Genomic DNA, 22,840 nt, shown 5'->3' with positions numbered 1-22,840 from the left:
GTGAATGAGCCCCCAGAGCCCTCTGGCCAGGCAGGAGCTGTGTGTCCCTGTGAAAAGGGGCCCTGACGGGTTTTTTGCTTAAGGTTCCTATGATGAGTCAGGAAGGGGCTAGAGGAAGTAGACCAACAGGAGTGGTGAAACCAGTCCATCTCCTTCACCTTGGGAAAGAGGCGAGGCTGAGGAACAGTATAAAGGGCACCCCGGCCCCTGCTTGGCTCAGTGTTCCACTAGAAGCTTCTGCAGCCATCCTCACTGTGAGTCAGGTAAGTGTTAGCTGGCAGAACGAAGGTTGGGACCAGGGGTCTCCCATGGGCCAGAACATGGTTAGGGGTGGCCAGCCAGGTGGGTGTAGGTATCATTTGTGTGCTGGATTCAACAGGACTACTGTCCTTCTTGGAGGGCTCAGGTCACTGTGCTGAGGGCTAGGTGCCATGGTATGGAAACACAGAACAGACAGCAATCTCCTCCTACCCCATACTTTCTTGGGACCGTATTTTAGAGAGAGAGAGACAGAGAGAGACAGAGAGAGAGAGAGAGAGAGAGAGAAAGAAAGGCAGAGAGACAGAGAGGCAGAGAGACAGAGAAATAGAAAGAGACAGAGAGAGAGTAAGATGGGGATAAAGGGGAAATATGGCCAGTTTCTCTCCTAAAACTGATTGATTTGGGCTGACTGTGATTTTGCCTTCTTTATGGAGGCAGGGTGTCCGGGGACATGCTTGTAACTCTTGGCTGTGCTACCAAAGGGAGAAATGCAGCATGGGGAACACTTTCTATTTGGAGAACCCAGGCTGAGCAGGGACAGGGAAACCCAGCTTAGAAGTAGGAGACTTGAAAGAACCAACTCCAACTCTCAGCAACCTTCCAGCCCCCTCCCACCACCACCAGCTAAAGCTCAGATGGTCAGGAGAGAAAGCAGCTCTGGAGCTGAATAGGCCAATCTGTTCATTTTACAGAGGAGAAACCTGAGGTCCAGAGGGGCTAAATGACTTTCGCAGAACCACACAGCATTTCACTGGGAGATTTAAGCTGAGATCATGTCATGTGACTCCAGTCCAGGGCGTGCACCCTCACCTCTCAGATCCTCTCGGGATGGGCTACTGATTTTCCAGGACTCGGGAGTTCTCCAGGAGACCTTTCTTTTCGTGGCACCGTCCCTCTTCCTGTCATAATCCCAGAGCTCATCTCTCTTCTTTGTACATGAAGGTCAGAAACAAGGGAGAGACAAGGATAGGCAAGAGCAGGAGGTGAAGTGGTACCCAGCCCACCTTTGCAGAGCACCTCTGGAGAGTCCTCTTTGTTGTCTCTTGGGAACAAGAGGCTCCCAGGAGGGCCTTTCCCTGCCCCTCTCCATTCCTACCCTTCACTCTGCTGCTTCTGGGGAATGATAGCCCAGCGTGGGTGGGAGAGTACCCCCACCCAAGGGAAGAGAGGATGCTGAAAAACCAGGCACTGCTGCATATTTCCAGGGGTTCATCTACTTCCTCCCCTTCAATTAACCCTCTGACCCATCCTAATTTTCAGGTTGACCTAAAGCAGCTTCCAAGATGTCTCAGCAATGTACTCTGCCGGTGACCTTGCCCCCTGCCCCCAGTAAGGAGCCCCTCAAGCCTGTTTCTCCTCCCACCAACATCCAGCAGGAGCAAGTGAAGCAGCCAACTCCACTGCCTGCCCCATTCCAGAAGGTACCCTCGGAGATCCCAGAGAAGGATCCCATGGAGCTCGGGAAGAAACACACAACTCCTGTGAAGGAGGTGCCCAAGAAAGAGTGTGAGCCACGGCAACAGGAGCCACAGCAGCAGGAACAGAAGCAGCAGCAGCAGCAGCAGCAGCAACAAAAGTCAGAGGAGCAAGGAAAGCATGTGGAACAGCAGCAGCAACAGCAAGAATCACAGGAGCAAGGAAAGCCTGTGGAACAGCAGCAGCAGAAGAAAGTGTCACAGGAGCAAGGAAAGCATGTGGAACAGCAGCAGCAGCAGCAAGAGTCCCAGGAGCAAAGAAAGCCTGTGGAACAGCAGCAGCAGCAGAAAGAGTCCCAGGAGCAAGGAAAGCCTGTGGAACAGCAGCAGCAGCAGAAAGAGTCACAGGAGAAAGGAAAGCCTGTGATACAGCAGCAGCAGCAGCAGAAAGAGTCACAGGAGAAACGAAAGCCTCTGATACAGCAGCAGCAGCAGCAGAAAGAGTCACAGGAGAAAGGAAAGCCTGTGATACAGCAGCAGCAGCAGCAGAAAGAGTCTCAGGAGAAAGTAAAGCCTGTGGAACAGCAGCAGCAGCAGCAGAAAGAGTCACAGGAGAAAGGAAAGCCTGTGATACAGCAGCAGCAGCAGAAAGAGTCCCAGGAGCAACGAAAGCCTGTGGAACAGCAGCAGCAGCAGAAAGAGTCACAGGAGAAAGGAAAGCCTGTGATACAGCAGCAGCAGCAGCAGAAAGAGTCACAGGAGCAAAGAAAGCCTGTGGAACAGCAGTAGCAGCAGAAAGCGTCACAGGAGAAAGGAAAGTCTGTGGAACAGCAGCAGCAGCAGCAGAAAGAGTCACAGGAGCAAGGAAAGCCTGTGGAACAGCAGCAGCAGCAGAAAGCGTCACAGGAGCAAGGAAAGCCTGTGGAACAGCAGCAGCAGCAGCAGAAAGTGTCACAGGAGCAAGGAAAGCCTGTGGAACAGCAGCAGCAGCAGCAGAAAGCGTCACAGGAGAAAGGAAAGTCTGTGGAACAGCAGCAGCAGCAGCAGAAAGTGTCACAGGAGCAAGGAAAGCCTGTGGAACAGCAGCAGCAGCAGCAGAAAGTGTCACAGGAGCAAGGAAAGCATGTGGAACAGCTGAAACAGGAGAAGAAGGTCTTGGGCCAGCGGCTGGATCAAGAGCTAGCAAAGAAAGATGAGCAACTGGAAAAGAAAGGGGAGCAGCAGCTGAAGCAGTAGGAGGGGTTGCTGAAGTAGCCTCTTCTTGTCCCAACTCCTGGCCAGGTCCAAGAGACCAATCCAGTCCAGCCACTGAAGGGAGAAGTCTTGACCCCTAAAGAAGCAGGAGGTGTAGTGTCCCCCAAATATAAGTAACCACCCCTAGGGGCCCAGAGGCCCCTGGAAATCCCACACAAGTGAAGAGAGAGCCAGTGGCCTGGGTTACCTCCAGTCCCCAGCCTGGGTGGCCCACCTTATCTGTGAACCTGCCTGACCCTGTCCTTCTGCATGTCCCTTGGATAGGGCTTGGCGGGGAGGGGAGCTATTGCCCAGCACCCACCCCTGATGAGCCCAATCCCAACCTCAGGTGTCCAGAGCCTCTGCTTGAAGAGACAGTGACTACAGCAACTCTGACTGCATCCCCACTACTATTGTTGAATCTGTGAGTGTGTACAATAATACAGAATAAATGCTGGAAGACCTGGGATCCTGTATTCTCTTTGGCTTTTTACCCTCTGTCGCTCACCATATAGAAACCTGTGTGGGGGTTAATGGTTGCAAATGACTCTTGGCCAATTTCCAAAGGAGGACAGACATTTTGACCCCTTTTTAATTCTGCTCCCCAAACCATTCAATACATTCAACAGCTTCTAAAAATGAGATCACAACACCACCAAAAGAAAACAAAACAACTTCATTCATGCACCTGAAAGGAGCACTTAGCAGTCATGAAACAACTTCATTCATGCACCTGCAAGTAGCACTTGGCAGTCATGAAGAGGAGATAGGTTATTCTGGTTGGGGGAAGAGGATCTATTCATCTCAGTTCAACACTGCTTTACATTATAGCCCCGGAGCCCAATCCTAGCCCATGGCCAAAGGCACGGGGAGGGAGTGGAGGCTCCACCTGGGTTCTGGTCCCTGCCCAGGTTTTCTCTCCATAGAATGTCCTCATGGTTTCCAAGAGTCTTACTAACTGCTTCCATGGTTAAGGAAGACTTTAGGAAAGCAAAGAAGCAGAACTGGGCAAGATGGGGAGAGGAGAGACTCCTGGGACTGGTCTCTGAAGGAGAGAGTGACAGTGTCACTAAAGGAAGTAAAGGTTGGGCCAGCTGGAATCATGGAAGCCAAAGTGCTGAATAGCCTGGAGAAATACAGATCCAAGGTCATTGCAGTGGTTACCCTCCCTGACATTTCTGTAGCCTTTCCTGCCATCAATCACATCAGGACGTGGGGGCTCCCTCCTTCCTGGGAATCACCTGGCTCTAACTACTTAACCACATCATCTCAGGCAGGTTGTCTCAAGTTACCCAAAGCTATTTCATCACAGCCATGAGCATATGTCAGGGACATCCCTTTTGAGACTGCCATAGGCACCCAAACTCAATAGGTTGAAGGGCACTTAGTATCTCTTACTGCCCACCCAACTCCAGGGACACCCACTGTCATTCCTCCTTAGGTATTCTCTCTCTCGGGTAATGATACCTTCTCTGCATTCACCGAAGCCAGAGACAACACATCATTCTCCACTCCTTTCCTTTGCTTCCCTACTCTCCAGCAGAGACCAAGTCCTTGTTATCCTTACCCACACCTCCCAAGCTTTGACTGAGGTCATTTCTCACCTGAACTATTGCAATGGCCCTCAAGCTGTTCTCCTTTGCTCCCTGTCTCCACACACCCTGCAATCCACCCATCACACAGAGGACAGGGTGTTCTACTTAAAATTCTGATCTAACTACCTCACTCCTTGAGTTAATGCTTGTCAGCGGCTCTCATTATTCAGAGGATGAGAATGAAGGCTCAAGTCCTCCTAACAGGACAAGAGTTAGAAGGAAGTCTGAGTAGAACTGGTTGGGAAGATTGGGGGCACAGTGAGAAGTAATCAGAAACACCCAGAATATGTGCAAATGTTTTTGAAGTCTTAGGTTTTGATTTTTTTGTAGACCTTATTTCTCTGTTATTTTCTTTTTTTAATTTGTTTATTTAACTATAGTTGATTTACAATATTGTGTTAGTTTCAGCTGTACAACTTCAGATTCTTTTCCATTATAGGTTATTACAAGATATTGAATATAGTTCCATATGCTATGCAGCAAATCCTTGTTGTATATCTATTTTACATATAGTAGTAGGTGTAATAGACCTTTCTTTAGAACAGTTTCCAATTTATGAAAAAGTCAAGAAGACAGTAAAAAGAGTTACCATACACATCACACCCAGTTTCCCTTATTATTAACATCTTACATTAGTATAGCACATTTATTATTATAATTAACAAAACTGTATTGGTACATTATTATTAACTGAAGTTCAAGGTTTATTCCTATTATTTTAGTTTTTACCTACTGTCTTTTCCTGTTTCAGGATCCCATCTAGAATATCACATTACATTTAGTTGTCTTGTCTCCTTAGGCTCCTCTTGACTGTGACAGTTTCTCACTTTCCTTGATTTTTGATGACCTTGACAGTTTTGAGGGGTCCTGGTCAGGTATTTTATAGAATATCCCTCAAATTGGGTTTGTCTGATGTTTTCTTCATGATTAGACTGGAGTTATGGGTTTTTAAGAGGAAGACCACAGAGGTAAAGTGCCTTTTTCATCACATTGTTTAAAGGGGACATACTATTCACATGATTTATCACTTTGATCACCTGGCTGAGGTAACATCTATCAGGCTTTGCCACTCTCCTCATCTTCTCTCCAACATCCCATACTACTGTACTGTATTCTTTGGAAGGAAGTCACTGTGCAAAGCCCACAACTAAGAAGTGGGGAGTTGGGGCTTCCCTGGTGTTACAGTGGTTGAGAATCTGCCTGCTAATGCAGGGGACACGGGTTCGAGCCCTGGCCTGGGAGGATCCCACATGCCGTGGAGCAACTAGGCCCGTGAGCCACAACTACTGAGCCTGCGCGACTGGAGCTTGTGATCCGCAACAAGAGAGGCCGCGATCGTGAGAGGCCTGCGCAAGGCGACGAAGAGCGGCCCCCGCTTGCCACAACTAGAGAAAGCCCTCGCACAGAAACGAAGACCCAACACAGCAAAAATAAATAAATAAATTAATAAACTCCTACCCCCAACATCTAAAAAAAAAAAAAATGTGGGATGTTAAGCTCCCCATCACTGAGGGTGGAGTGTCATCATAAATTATTTTGAATGTCCTGTATAGGAAATGTATCTCTTCCCTCTCCTTATGTATGTATATATATATGGACATAAGCACTTAATCATTTATTTATGTCAGCATGCACTCATGAATATTTATTTTATACTTTGGGCTATAACCCAGTAGTACTTTATTTTCTCTTTCATTGTGGTGAAATAAATATTACATAAAATTTACTATATTAATCATTGTACAGTTCAGAGGTATTAAGTACATTCATGTTGTCGTGCAACCCTCACCACCATCCATCTTGCAAAATTGTAACTCTGTACCTATTAAACAACAATTCCCCATGACCTTCTCCCCACAAGCACTGGCAACCACCGTTCTACTTTTTTTCTTTTTTTCTAATCTCCCTTTTTCCCCTACACCACTGTTTCTTGTAACCACTATTCTCCCCTCTGCTACTATAAGTTCAGCTTTTTTGGTCACAAATATCAGGGTTTCCTCCCTTTCTAAGACAAAATAATATATCATGTATTATATCTATATTACATCAAAATATAATATAATGTTATATACCACATTTTCTTTATCCATTCATCCACTGACATTTAAGTTATTTCCATATCTTGGCTATCATGAATAATGCTACAATGAACATGGGGTATCTCTTCAAGATACTGATTTCTAAATGAAAAAGAAATGAAGGAAACAATAGCAAAGATCAATAAAACTAAAAGCTGGTTGTTTGAGAAGATAAACAAAATAGATAAACCACTAGCCAGACTCATCAAGAAAAAAAGAGAGAAGACTCAAATCAATAGAATTAGAAATGAAAAAGGAGAGGTAACAACTGACACTGCAGAAATAAAAAAGATCATGAGAGATTACTACAAGCAACTCTATGCCAATAAAATGGACAATCTGGAAGAAATGAACAAATTCTTAGAAATGCACAGCCTGCCAAGACTGAATCAGGAAGAAATAGAAAATATGAACAGACCAATCACAAGCACTGAAATTGAAACTGTGATTAAAAATCTTCCAACAAACAAAAGCCCAGGACCAGATGGTTTCACAGGCGGATTCTATCAAACATTTAGAGAAGAGCTAACACCTATCCTTCTCAAACTCTTCCAAAATATAGCAGAGGGAGGAACACTCCCAAACTCCTTCTACGAGGCCACCATCACCTTGATACCAAAACCAGACAAGGATGTCACACAGAAAGAAAACTACAGGCCAATATCACTGATGAACATAGATGCAAAAATCCTCAACAAAATACTAGCAAACAGAATCCAACCGCACATTAAAAGGATCATACACCATGATCAAGTGGGGTTTATTCCAGGAATGCAAGGATTCTTCAATATATGCAAATCTATCAATGTGATAAATCATATTAACAAATTGAAGGAGAAAAACCATATGATCATCTCAATAGATGCAGAGAAAGCTTTTGACAAAATTCAACACCCATTTATGATAAAAACCCTGCAGAAAGTAGGCATAGAGGGAACTTTCCTCAACATAATAAAGACCATATATGACAAGCCCACAGCAAACATCATCCTCAATGGTGAAAAACTGAAAGCATTTCCACTAAGATCAGGAACAAGACAAGGTTGCCCACTCTCACCACTCTTATTCAACATAGTTTTGGAAGTTTTAGCCACAGCAATCAGAGAAGAAAAGGAAATAAAAGGAATCCAAATCGGAAAAGAAGAAGTAAAGCTGTCACTGTTTGCAGATGACATGATCCTATACATAGAGAATCCTAAAGATGCTACCAGAAAACTACTAGAGCTAATCAATGAATTTGGTAAAGTGGCAGGATACAAAATTAATGCACAGAAATCTCTGGCATTCCTATATACTAATGATGAAAAATCTGAAAGTGAAATCAAGAAAACACTCCCATTTACCATTGCAACAAAAAGAATAAAATATCTAGGAATAAACCTACCTAAGGAGACAAAAGACCTGTATGCAGAAAATTATAAGACACTGATGAAAGAAATTAAAGATGATACAAATAGATGGAGAGATATACAATGTTCTTGGATTGGAAGAATCAACATTGTGAAAATGACGCTACTACCCAAAGCAATCTATAGATTCAATGCAATCCCTATCAAACTACCACGGGCATTTTTCACAGAACTAGAACAAAAAATTTTGCAATTTGTATGGAAACACAAAAGACCCCGAATAGCCAAAGCAATCTTGAGAATGAAAAAAGGAACTGGAGGAATCAGGCTCCCTGACTTCAGACTATACTACAAAGCTACAGTTATCAAGACGGTATGGTACTGGCACAAAAACAGAAAGATAGATCAATGGAACAGGATAGAAAGCCCAGAGATAAACCCACGCACATATGGACACCTTATCTTTGATAAAGGTGGCAGGAATGTACAGTGGAGAAAGGACAGCCTCTTCAATAAGTGGTGCTGGGAAAACTGGACAGGTACTTTTAAAAGTATGCGATTAGATCACTCCCTAACACCATACACAAAAATAAGCTCAAAATGAATTAAAGACCTAAATGTAAGGCCAGAAACTATCAAACTCTTAGACGAAAACATAGGCAGAACACTCTATGACATAAATCACAGCAAGATCCTTTCTGACCCACCTCCTAGAGTAATGGACATAACAACAAAAATAAACAAATGGGACCTAATGAAACTTCAAAGCTTTTGCACAGCAAAGGAAACCATAAACAAGACCAAAAGACAACCCTCAGAATGGGAGAAAATATTTGCAAATGAAGCAACCGACAAAGGATTAATCTCCAAAATTTACAAGCAGCTCATGCAGCTCAATAACAAAAAAACAAACAACCCAATCCAAAAATGGGCAGAAGACCTAAATAGACATTTCTCCAAAGAAGATATACAGACTGCCAACAAACACATGAAAGAATGCTCAACATCATTCATCATTAGAGAAATGCAAATCAAAACTACAATGAGATATCATCTCACAGCAGTCAGAATGGCCATCATCAAAAAATCTAGAAACAATAAATGCTGGAGAGGGTGTGGAGGAAAGGGAACACTCTTGCACTGCTGGTGGGAATGTGAATTGGTTCAGCCACTATGGAGAACAGTGTGCATGTTCCTTAGAAAGCTACAAATAGAACTACCATATGACCCAGCAATCCCACTACTGGGCATATACCCTGAGAAAACCGAAATTCAGAAAGAGTCATGTACCAAAATGTTCATTGCAGCTCTATTTACAATAGCCCGGAGATGGAAACAACCTAAGTGCCCATCATCGGATGAATGGATAAAGAAGATGTGGCGCATATATACAATGGAATATTACTCAGCCATAAAAAGAAACGAAACTGAGCTATTTGTAATGAGGTGGATAGACCTAGAGTCTGTCATACAGAGTGAAGTAAGTCAGAAAGAGAGAGACAAATACCGTATGCTAACCCATATATATGGAATTTAAGAAAAAAAAAATGTCATGAAGAACCTAGGGGTAAGGCAGGAATAAAGACGCAGACCTCCTAGAGATCGGACTTGAGGTTATGGGGAGGGGGAAGGGTGAGCTGTGACAGGGTGAGAGAGAGTCATGGACATATACACACTAACAAACGTAGTAAGGTAGATAGCTAGTGGGAAGCAGCCGCATGGCACAGGGATATTGGCTTGGTGCTTTGTGACAGCCTGGAGGGGTGGGATAGGGAGGGTGGGAGGGAGGGAGACTCAAGAGGGAAGAGGTATGGGAACATATGTGTATGTATAACTGATTCACTTTGTTATAAAGAAGAAACTAACACACCATTGTAAAGCAAATATACCCCAATAAAGATGTTAAAAAATAAATAAATAAATAACCTCTATGGAAAAAAAAAAAAAAAGATGATACAAATAGATGGATAGATATACCATGTTCTTGGATTGGAAGAATCAACATTGTGAAAATGACTCTACTACCCAAAGCAATCTACAGATTCAATGCAATCCCTATCAAACTACCACGGGCATTTTTCACAGAACTAGAACAAAAAATTTTGCAATTTGTATGGAAACACAAAAGACCCCGAATAGCCAAAGCAATCTTGAGAACGAAAAAAGGAACTGGAGGAATCAGGCTCCCTGACTTCAGACTATACTACAAAGCTACAGTTATCAAGACAGTATGGTACTGGCACAAAAACAGAAAGATAGATCAATGGAACAGGATAGAAAGCCCAGAGATAAACCCACGCACATATGGACACCTTATCTTTGATAAAGGTGGCAGGAATGTACAGTGGAGAAAGGACAGCCTCTTCAATAAGTGGTGCTGGGAAAACTGGACAGGTACTTTTAAAAGTATGCGATTAGATCACTCCCTAACACCATACACAAAAATAAGCTCAAAATGGATTAAAGACCTAAATGTAAGGCCAGAAACTATCAAACTCTTAGACGAAAACATAGGCAGAACACTCTATGACATAAATCACAGCAAGATCCTTTCTGACCCACCTCCTAGAGTAATGGACATAACAACAAAAATAAACAAATGGGACCTAATGAAACTTCAAAGCTTTTGCACAGCAAAGGAAACCATAAACAAGACCAAAAGACAACCCTCAGAATGGGAGAAAATATTTGCAAATGAAGCAACCGACAAAGGATTAATCTCCAAAATTTACAAGCAGCTCATGCAGCTCAATAACAAAAAAACAAACAACCCAATCCAAAAATGGGCAGAAGACCTAAATAGACATTTCTCCAAAGAAGATATACAGACTGCCAACAAACACATGAAAGAATGCTCAACATCATTCATCATTAGAGAAATGCAAATCAAAACTACAATGAGATATCATCTCACAGCAGTCAGAATGGCCATCATCAAAAAATCTAGAAACAATAAATGCTGGAGAGGGTGTGGAGGAAAGGGAACACTCTTGCACTGCTGGTGGGAATGTGAATTGGTTCAGCCACTATGGAGAACAGTGTGCATGTTCCTTAGAAAGCTACAAATAGAACTACCATATGACCCAGCAATCCCACTACTGGGCATATACCCTGAGAAAACCGAAATTCAGAAAGAGTCATGTACCAAAATGTTCATTGCAGCTCTATTTACAATAGCCCGGAGATGGAAACAACCTAAGTGCCCATCATCGGATGAATGGATAAAGAAGATGTGGCGCATATATACAATGGAATATTACTCAGCCATAAAAAGAAACGAAATTGAGCTATTTGTAATGAGGTGGATAGACCTAGAGTCTGTCATACAGAGTGAAGTAAGTCAGAAAGAGAGAGACAAATACCGTATGCTAACCCATATATATGAAATTTAAGAAAAAAAAATGTCATGAAGAACCTAGGGGTAAGGCAGGAATAAAGACGCAGACCTCCTAGAGAACGGACTTGAGGTTATGGGGAGGGGGAAGGGTGAGCTGTGACAGGGCGAGAGAGAGTCATGGACATATACACACTAACAAACGTAGTAAGGTAGATAGCTAGTGGGAAGCAGCCGCATGGCACAGGGATATTGGCTTGGTGCTTTGTGACAGCCTGGAGGGGTGGGATAGGGAGGGTGGGAGGGAGGGAGATGCAAGAGGGAAGACGTATGGGAACATATGTTTATGTATGACTGATTCACTTTGTTATAAAGCAGAAACTAACACACCATTGTAAAGCAATTATACCCCAATAAAGATGTTAAAAAAAAAAAAAAGATACTGATTTCATTTTCTTTAGATATATACCCAGAAGTGGTATTGCTGAATCATATGGTAGTTCTATTTTTAATTTTTTGAGGAACCTTCATATTGTTTTATATAATAACTGTAGCAATTTACAGTCCTACCAACAGTGTACAAGGGTTCTCTTTTCTCTACATCCTTGCCAACACTTGTTAGCTTTTGACTTTTTTATAGTAGCCATTCTAACCAGTGTGAGAGGATATCTCATTGTGGTTTGATTCATATTTCCCTGCTGATAAGTGATGCTGGGAATCTTTTCATATTCCTGTTGGAAACAGTATGGTGGAGAAACTGAGATTCAGAAGAAAAGCTTGGCTGAGGTCACAAAACAAGAGGAAAAGGGGACCAGTTTCCTGAGATGCCTCCCTCACCTCCCTGTGCCCAGGTCGCGAGGATCACAGGAGTGAATGAGCCCCCAGAGCCCTCTGGCCAGGCAGGAGCTGTGTGTCCCTGTGAAAAGGGGCCCTGACGGGTTTTTTGCTTAAGGTTCCTATGATGAGTCAGGAAGGGGCTAGAGGAAGTAGACCAACAGGAGTGGTGAAACCAGTCCATCTCCTTCACCTTGGGAAAGAGGCGAGGCTGAGGAACAGTATAAAGGGCACCCCGGCCCCTGCTCGGCTCAGTGTTCCACTAGAAGCTTCTGCAGCCATCCTCACTGTGAGTCAGGTAAGTGTTAGCTGGCAGAACGAAGGTTGGGACCAGGGGTCTCCCATGGGCCAGAACATGGTTAGGGGTGGCCAGCCAGGTGGGTGTAGGTATCATTTGTGTGCTGGATTCAACAGGACTACTGTCCTTCTTGGAGGGCTCAGGTCACTGTGCTGAGGGCTAGGTGCCATGGTATGGAAACACAGAACAGACAGCAATCTCCTCCTACCCCATACTTTCTTGGGACCGTATTTTAGAGAGAGAGAGACAGAGAGAGAGAGAGAGAGAGAGAGAGAGAGAGAAAGGCAGAGAGACAGAGAGGCAGAGAGACAGAGAAATAGAAAGAGACAGAGAGAGAGTAAGATGGGGATAAAGGGGAAATATGGCCAGTTTCTCTCCTAAAACTGATTGATTTGGGCTGACTGTGATTTTGCCTTCTTTATGGAGGCAGGGTGTCCGGGGACATGCTTGTAACTCTTGGCTGTGCTACCAAAGGGAGAAATGCAGCATGGGGAACACTTTCTATTTGGAGAACCCAGGCTGAGCAGGGACAGGGAAACCCAGCTTAGAAGTAGGAGACTTGAAAGAACCAACTCCAACTCTCAGCAACCTTCCAGCCCCCTCCCACCACCACCAGCTAAAGCTCAGATGGTCAGGAGAGAAAGCAGCTCTGGAGCTGAATAGGCCAATCTGTTCATTTTACAGAGGAGAAACCTGAGGTCCAGAGGGGCTAAATGACTTTCGCAGAACCACACAGCATTTCACTGGGAGATTTAAGCTGAGATCATGTCATGTGACTCCAGTCCAGAGCGTGCACCCTCACCTCTCAGATCCTCTCGGGATGGGCTACTGATTTTCCAGGACTCGGGAGTTCTCCAGGAGACCTTTCTTTTCGTGGCACCGTCCCTCTTCCTGTCATAATCCCAGAGCTCATCTCTCTTCTTTGTACATGAAGGTCAGAAACAAGGGAGAGACAAGGATAGGCAAGAGCAGGAGGTGAAGTGGTACCCAGCCCACCTTTGCAGAGCACCTCTGGAGAGTCCTCTTTGTTGTCTCTTGGGAACAAGAGGCTCCCAGGAGGGCCTTTCCCTGCCCCTCTCCATTCCTACCCTTCACTCTGCTGCTTCTGGGGAATGATAGCCCAGCGTGGGTGGGAGAGTACCCCCACCCAAGGGAAGAGAGGATGCTGAAAAACCAGGCACTGCTGCATATTTCCAGGGGTTCATCTACTTCCTCCCCTTCAATTAACCCTCTGACCCATCCTGATTTTCAGGTTGACCTAAAGCAGCTTCCAAGATGTCTCAGCAATGTACTCTGCCGGTGACCTTGCCCCCTGCCCCCAGTAAGGAGCCCCTCAAGCCTGTTTCTCCTCCCACCAACATCCAGCAGGAGCAAGTGAAGCAGCCAACTCCACTGCCTGCCCCATTCCAGAAGGTACCCTCGGAGATCCCAGAGAAGGATCCCATGGAGCTCGGGAAGAAACACACAACTCCTGTGAAGGAGGTGCCCAAGAAAGAGTGTGAGCCACGGCAACAGGAGCCACAGCAGCAGGAACAGAAGCAGCAGCAGCAGCAAAAGTCAGAGGAGCAAGGAAAGCATGTGGAACAGCAGCAGCAGCAGAAAGAGTCCCAGGAGCAAGGAAAGCCTGTGATACAGCAGCAGCAGCAGAAAGAGCCACAGGAGAAAGGAAAGCCTGTGGAACAGCAGCAGCAGCAGCAGAAAGAGTCACAGGAGCAAAGAAAGCCTGTGGAACAGCAGCAGCAGCAGAAAGCGTCACAGGAGCAAGGAAAGCCTGTGGAACAGCAGCAGCAGCAGCAGAAAGCGTCACAGGAGCAAGGAAAGCCTGTGATACAGCAGCAGCAGAAAGAGTCACAGGAGCAAGGAAAGCCTGTGGAACAGCAGCAGCAGCAGCAGCAGCAGAAAGAGTCACAGGAGAAAGGAAAGCCTGTGGAACAGCAGCAGCAGCAGCAGAAAGCGTCACAGGAGCAAGGAAAGCCTGTGGAACAGCTGAAACAGGAGAAGAAGGTCTTGGGCCAGCGGCTGGATCAAGAGCTAGCAAAGAAAGATGAGCAACTGGAAAAGAAAGGGGAGCAGCAGCTGAAGCAGTAGGAGGGGTTGCTGAAGTAGCCTCTTCTTGTCCCAACTCCTGGCCAGGTCCAAGAGACCAACCCAGTCCAGCCACTGAAGGGAGAAGTCTTGACCCCTAAAGAAGCAGGAGGTGTAGTGTCCCCCAAATATAAGTAACCACCCCTAGGGGCCCAGAGGCCCCTGGAAATCCCACACAAGTGAAGAGAGAGCCAGTGGCCAGGCTTACCTCCAGTCCCCAGCCTGGGTGGCCCACCTTATCTGTGAACCTGCCTGACCCTGTCCTTCTGCATGTCCCTTGGATAGGGCTTGGCGGGGAGGGGAGCTATTGCCCAGCACCCACCCCTGATGAGCCCAATCCCAACCTCAGGTGTCCAGAGCCTCTGCTTGAAGAGACAGTGACTACAGCAACTCTGACTGCATCCCCACTACTATTGTTGAATCTGTGAGTGTGTACAATAATACAGAATAAATGCTGGAAGACCTGGGATCCTGTATTCTCTTTGGCTTTTTACCCTCTGTCGCTCACCATATAGAAACTTGTGTGGGGGTTAATGGTTGCAAATGACTCTTGGCCAATTTCCAAAGGAGGACAGACATTTTGACCCCTTTTTAATTCTGCTCCCCAAACCATTCAATACATTCAACAGCTTCTAAAAATGAGATCACAACACCACCAAAAGAAAACAAAACAACTTCATTCATGCACCTGAAAGGAGCACTTAGCAGTCATGAAACAACTTCATTCATGCACCTGAAAGGAGCACTTGGCAGTCATGAAGAGGAGATAGGTTATTCTGGTTGGGGGAAGAGGATCTATTCATCTCAGTTCAACACTGCTTTACATTATAGCCCCGGAGCCCAATCCTAGCCCATGGCCAAAGGCACGGGGAGGGAGTGGAGGCTCCACCTGGGTTCTGGTCCCTGCCCAGGTTTTCTCTCCATAGAATGTCCTCATGGTTTCCAAGAGTCTTACTAACTGCTTCCATGGTTAAGGAAGACTTTAGGAAAGCAAAGAAGCAGAACTGGGCAAGATGGGGAGAGGAGAGACTCCTGGGACTGGTCTCTGAAGGAGAGAGTGACAGTGTCACTAAAGGAAGTAAAGGTTGGGCCAGCTGGAATCATGGAAGCCAAAGTGCTGAATAGCCTGGAGAAATACAGATCCAAGGTCATTGCAGTGGTTACCCTCCCTGACATTTCTGTAGCCTTTCCTGCCATCAATCACATCAGGACGTGGGGGCTCCCTCCTTCCTGGGAATCACCTGGCTCTAACTACTTAACCACATCATCTCAGGCAGGTTGTCTCAAGTTACCCAAAGCTATTTCATCACAGCCATGAGCATATGTCAGGGACATCCCTTTTGAGACTGCCATAGGCACCCAAACTCAATAGGTTGAAGGGCACTTAGTATCTCTTACTGCCCACCCAACTCCAGGGACACCCACTGTCATTCCTCCTTAGGTATTCTCTCTCTCGGGTAATGATACCTTCTCTGCATTCACCGAAGCCAGAGACAACACATCATTCTCCACTCCTTTCCTTTGCTTCCCTACTCTCCAGCAGAGACCAAGTCCTTGCTATCCTTACCCACACCTCCCAAGCTTTGACTGAGGTCATTTCTCACCTGAACTATTGCAATGGCCCTCAAGCTGTTCTCCTTTGCTCCCTGTCTCCACACACCCTGCAATCCACCCATCACACAGAGGACAGGGTGTTCTACTTAAAATTCTGATCTAACTACCTCACTCCTTGAGTTAATGCTTGTCAGCGGCTCTCATTATTCAGAGGATGAGAATGAAGGCTCAAGTCCTCCTAACAGGACAAGAGTTAGAAGGAAGTCTGAGTAGAACTGGTTGGGAAGATTGGGGGCACAGTGAGAAGTAATCAGAAACACCCAGAATATGTGCAAATGTTTTTGAAGTCTTAGGTTTTGATTTTTTTGTAGACCTTATTTCTCTGTTATTTTCTTTTTTTAATTTGTTTATTTAACTATAGTTGATTTACAATATTGTGTTAGTTTCAGCTGTACAACTTCAGATTCTTTTCCATTATAGGTTATTACAAGATATTGAATATAGTTCCATATGCTATGCAGCAAATCCTTGTTGTATATCTATTTTACATATAGTAGTAGGTGTAATAGACCTTTCTTTAGAACAGTTTCCAATTTATGAAAAAGTCAAGAAGACAGTAAAAAGAGTTACCATACACATCACACCCAGTTTCCCTTATTATTAACATCTTACATTAGTATAGCACATTTATTATTATAATTAACAAAACTGTATTGGTACATTATTATTAACTGAAGTTCAAGGTTTATTCCTATTATTTTAGTTTTTACCTACTGTCTTTTCCTGTTTCAGGATCCCATCTAGAATATCACATTACATTTAGTTGTCTTGTCTCCTTAGGCTCCTCTTGACTGTGACAGTTTCTCACTTTCCTTGATTTTTGATGACCTTGACAGTTTTGAGGGGTCCTGGTCAGGTATTTTATAGAATATCCCTCAAATTGGGTTTGTCTGATGTTTTCTTCATGATTAGACTGGAGTTATGGGTTTTTAAGAGGAAGACCACAGAGGTAAAGTGCCTTTTTCATCACATTATTTAAAGGGGACATACTATTCACATGATTTATCACTTTGATCACCTGGCTGAGGTAACATCTATCAGGCTTTGCCACTCTCCTCATCCTCTCTCCAACATCCCATATTACTGTACTGTATTCTTTGGAAGGAAGTCACTGTGCAAAGCCCACAACTAAGAAGTGGGGAGTTGGGGCTTCCCTGGTGTTACAGTGGTTGAGAATCTGCCTGCTAATGCAGGGGACACGGGTTCGAGCCCTGGCCTGGGAGGATCCCACATGCCGTGGAGCAACTAGGCCCGTGAGCCACAACTACTGAGCCTGCGCGTCTGGAGCTTGTGATCCGCAACAAGAGAGGCCGCGATCGTGAGAGGCCTGCGCAAGGCGACGAAGAGCGGCCCCCGCTTGCCACAACTAGAGAAAGCCCTCGCACAGAAACGAAGACCCAACACAGCAAAAATAAATAAATAAATTAATAAACTCCTACCCCCAACATCTAAAAAAAAAAAATGTGGGATGTTAAGCTCCCCATCACTGAGGGTGGAGTGTCATCATAAATTATTTTGAATGTCCTGTATAGGAAATGTATCTCTTCCCTCTCCTTATGTATGTATATATATATGGACATATGCACTTAATCATTTATTTATGTCAGCATGCACTCATGAATATTTATTTTATACTTTGGGCTATAACCCAGTAGTACTTTATTTTCTCTTTCATTGTGGTGAAATAAATATTACATAAAATTTACTATATTAATCATTGTACAGTTCAGAGGTATTAAGTACATTCATGTTGTCGTGCAACCATCACCACCATCCATCTTGCAAAACTGTAACTCTGTACCTATTAAACAACAATTCCCCATGACCTTCTCCCCACAACCCCTGGCAACCACCATTCTACTTTTTTTCTAATCTCCCTTTTTCCCCTACACCACTGTTTCTTGTAACCACTATTCTCCCCTCTGCTACTATAAGTTCAGCTTTTTTGGTCACAAATATCAGGGTTTCCTCCCTTTCTAAGACAAAATAATATATCATGTATTATATCTATATTACATCAAAATATAATATAATGTTATATACCACATTTTCTTTATCCATTCATCCACTGACATTTAAGTTATTTCCATATCTTGGCTATCATGAATAATGCTACAATGAACATGGGGTATCTCTTCAAGATACTGATTTCTAAATGAAAAAGAAATGAAGGAAACAATAGCAAAGATCAATAAAACTAAAAGCTGGTTGTTTGAGAAGATAAACAAAATAGATAAACCACTAGCCAGACTCATCAAGAAAAAAAGAGAGAAGACTCAAATCAATAGAATTAGAAATGAAAAAGGAGAGGTAACAACTGACACTGCAGAAATAAAAAAGATCATGAGAGATTACTACAAGCAACTCTATGCCAATAAAATGGACAATCTGGAAGAAATGAACAAATTCTTAGAAATGCACAGCCTGCCAAGACTGAATCAGGAAGAAATAGAAAATATGAACAGACCAATCACAAGCACTGAAATTGAAACTGTGATTAAAAATCTTCCAACAAACAAAAGCCCAGGACCAGATGGTTTCACAGGCGAATTCTATCAAACATTTAGAGAAGAGCTAACACCTATCCTTCTCAAACTCTTCCAAAATATAGCAGAGGGAGGAACACTCCCAAACTCCTTCTACGAGGCCACCATCACCTTGATACCAAAACCAGACAAGGATGTCACACAGAAAGAAAACTACAGGCCAATATCACTGATGAACATAGATGCAAAAATCCTCAACAAAATACTAGCAAACAGAATCCAACAGCACATTAAAAGGATCATACACCATGATCAAGTGGGGTTTATTCCAGGAATGCAAGGATTCTTCAATATATGCAAATCTATCAATGTGATAAATCATATTAACAAATTGAAGGAGAAAAACCATATGATCATCTCAATAGATGCAGAGAAAGCTTTTGACAAAATTCAACACCCATTTATGATAAAAAACCCTGCAGAAAGTAGGCATAGAGGGAACTTTCCTCAACATAATAAAGACCATATATGACAAGCCCACAGCAAACATCATCCTCAATGGTGAAAAACTGAAAGCATTTCCACTAAGATCAGGAACAAGACAAGGTTGCCCACTCTCACCACTCTTATTCAACATAGTTTTGGAAGTTTTAGCCACAGCAATCAGAGAAGAAAAGGAAATAAAAGGAATCCAAATCGGAAAAGAAGAAGTAAAGCTGTCACTGTTTGCAGATGACATGATCCTATACATAGAGAATCCTAAAGATGCTACCAGAAAACTACTAGAGCTAATCAATGAATTTGGTAAAGTGGCAGGATACAAAATTAATGCACAGAAATCTCTGGCATTCCTATATACTAAAGATGAAAAATCTGAAAGTGAAATCAAGAAAACACTCCCATTTACCATTGCAACAAAAAGAATAAAATATCTAGGAATAAACCTACCTAAGGAGACAAAAGACCTGTATGCAGAAAATTATAAGACACTGATGAAAGAAATTAAAGATGATACAAATAGATGGAGAGATATACAATGTTCTTGGATTGGAAGAATCAACATTGTGAAAATGATGCTACTACCCAAAGCAATCTATAGATTCAATGCAATCCCTATCAAACTACCACGGGCATTTTTCACAGAACTAGAACAAAAAATTTTGCAATTTGTATGGAAACACAAAAGACCCCGAATAGCCAAAGCAATCTTGAGAACGAAAAAAGGAACTGGAGGAATCAGGCTCCCTGACTTCAGACTATACTACAAAGCTACAGTTATCAAGACAGTATGGTACTGGCACAAAAACAGAAAGATAGATCAATGGAACAGGATAGAAAGCCCAGAGATAAACCCACGCACATATGGACACCTTATCTTTGATAAAGGTGGCAGGAATGTACAGTGGAGAAAGGACAGCCTCTTCAATAAGTGGTGCTGGGAAAACTGGACAGGTACTTTTAAAAGTATGCGATTAGATCACTCCCTAACACCATACACAAAAATAAGCTCAAAATGGATTAAAGACCTAAATGTAAGGCCAGAAACTATCAAACTCTTAGACGAAAACATAGGCAGAACACTCTATGACATAAATCACAGCAAGATCCTTTCTGACCCACCTCCTAGAGTAATGGACATAACAACAAAAATAAACAAATGGGACCTAATGAAACTTCAAAGCTTTTGCACAGCAAAGGAAACCATAAACAAGACCAAAAGACAACCCTCAGAATGGGAGAAAATATTTGCAAATGAAGCAACTGACAAAGGATTAATCTCCAAAATTTACAAGCAGCTCATGCAGCTCAATAACAAAAAAACAAACAACCCAATCCAAAAATGGGCAGAAGACCTAAATAGACATTTCTCCAAAGAAGATATACAGACTGCCAACAAACACATGAAAGAATGCTCAACATCATTCATCATTAGAGAAATGCAAATCAAAACTACAATGAGATATCATCTCACAGCAGTCAGAATGGCCATCATCAAAAAATCTAGAAACAATAAATGCTGGAGAGGGTGTGGAGGAAAGGGAACACTCTTGCACTGCTGGTGGGAATGTGAATTGGTTCAGCCACTATGGAGAACAGTATGGAGGTTCCTTAAAAAACTACAAATAGAGCTACCATATGACCCAGCAATCCCACTACTGGGCATATACCCTGAGAAAACCAAAATTCAAAAAGAGTCATGTACCAAAATGTTCATTGCAGCTCTATTTACAATAGCCCGGAGATGGAAACAACCTAAGTGCCCATCATCAGATGAATGGATAAAGAAGATGTGGCACATATATACAATGGAATATTACTCAGCCATAAAAAGAAACGAAACTGAGCTATTTGTAATGAGGTGGATAGACCTAGAGTCTGTCATACAGAGTGAAGTAAGTCAGAAAGAGAGAGACAAATACCGTATGCTAACCCATATATATGAAATTTAAGAAAAAAAAATGTCATGAAGAACCTAGGGGTAAGGCAGGAATAAAGACACAGACCTCCTAGAGATCGGACTTGAGGTTATGGGGAGGGGGAAGGGTGAGCTGTGACAGGGTGAGAGAGAGTCATGGACATATACACACTAACAAACGTAGTAAGGTAGATAGCTAGTGGGAAGCAGCGACGTGGCACAGGGATATTGGCTTGGTGCTTTGTGACAGCCTGGAGGGGTGGGATAGGGAGGGTGGCAGGGAGGGAGACTCAAGAGGGAAGAGGTATGGGAACATATGTGTATGTATAACTGATTCACTTTGTTATAAAGAAGAAACTAACACACCATTGTAAAGCAAATATACCCCAATAAAGATGTTAAAAAATAAATAAATAAATAAATAAATAACCTCTATGGGAAAAAAAAAAAAGATGATACAAATAGATGGATAGATATACCATGTTCTTGGATTGGAAGAATCAACATTGTGAAAATGACTCTACTACCCAAAGCAATCTACAGATTCAATGCAATCCCTATCAAACTACCACGGGCATTTTTCACAGAACTAGAACAAAAAATTTTGCAATTTGTATGGAAACACAAAAGACCCCGAATAGCCAAAGCAATCTTGAGAACGAAAAAAGGAACTGGAGGAATCAGGCTCCCTGACTTCAGACTATACTACAAAGCTACAGTTATCAAGACAGTATGGTACTGGCACAAAAACAGAAAGATAGATCAATGGAACAGGATAGAAAGCCCAGAGATAAACCCACGCACATATGGACACCTTATCTTTGATAAAGGTGGCAGGAATGTACAGTGGAGAAAGGACAGCCTCTTCAATAAGTGGTGCTGGGAAAACTGGACAGGTACTTTTAAAAGTATGAGATTAGATCACTCCCTAACACCATACACAAAAATAAGCTCAAAATGGATTAAAGACCTAAATGTAAGGCCAGAAACTATCAAACTCTTAGACGAAAACATAGGCAGAACACTCTATGACATAAATCACAGCAAGATCCTTTCTGACCCACCTCCTAGAGTAATGGACATAACAACAAAAATAAACAAATGGGACCTAATGAAACTTCAAAGCTTTTGCACAGCAAAGGAAACCATAAACAAGACCAAAAGACAACCCTCAGAATGGGAGAAAATATTTGCAAATGAAGCAACCGACAAAGGATTAATCTCCAAAATTTACAAGCAGCTCATGCAGCTCAATAACAAAAAAACAAACAACCCAATCCAAAAATGGGCAGAAGACCTAAATAGACATTTCTCCAAAGAAGATATACAGACTGCCAACAAACACATGAAAGAATGCTCAACATCATTCATCATTAGAGAAATGCAAATCAAAACTACAATGAGATATCATCTCACAGCAGTCAGAATGGCCATCATCAAAAAATCTAGAAACAATAAATGCTGGAGAGGGTGTGGAGGAAAGGGAACACTCTTGCACTGCTGGTGGGAATGTGAATTGGTTCAGCCACTATGGAGAACAGTATGGAGGTTCCTTAAAAAACTACAAATAGAGCTACCATATGACCCAGCAATCCCACTACTGGGCATATACCCTGAGAAAACCAAAATTCAAAAAGAGTCATGTACCAAAATGTTCATTGCAGCTCTATTTACAATAGCCCGGAGATGGAAACAACCTAAGTGCCCATCATCAGATGAATGGATAAAGAAGATGTGGCGCATATATACAATGGAATATTACTCAGCCATAAAAAGAAACGAAACTGAGCTATTTGTAATGAGGTGGATAGACCTAGAGTCTGTCATACAGAGTGAAGTAAG

At 43.1% G+C, this 22,840-nt stretch overlaps 2 pseudogenes; both read left to right on the top strand.

Moving 5' to 3' along the window:
* Nucleotides 1–228: 228 nt before the first annotated feature.
* Nucleotides 229–2,912, top strand: LOC132595019 (involucrin pseudogene; annotated as a pseudogene).
* Nucleotides 2,913–12,362: 9,450 nt separating this feature from the next.
* On the top strand, nt 12,363–14,887 carry LOC132594607 (involucrin pseudogene; annotated as a pseudogene).
* The last annotated feature ends 7,953 nt before the right edge of the window (nt 14,888–22,840 follow it).

Source organism: Globicephala melas, chromosome 1 (genome assembly GCF_963455315.2).
Source record: "Globicephala melas chromosome 1, mGloMel1.2, whole genome shotgun sequence".
Taxonomy (NCBI): domain Eukaryota; kingdom Metazoa; phylum Chordata; class Mammalia; order Artiodactyla; family Delphinidae; genus Globicephala; species Globicephala melas.
The sequence above is the reverse complement of the archived record's forward strand: the minus strand, read 5'-3'. Positions and strand labels throughout refer to the sequence as shown.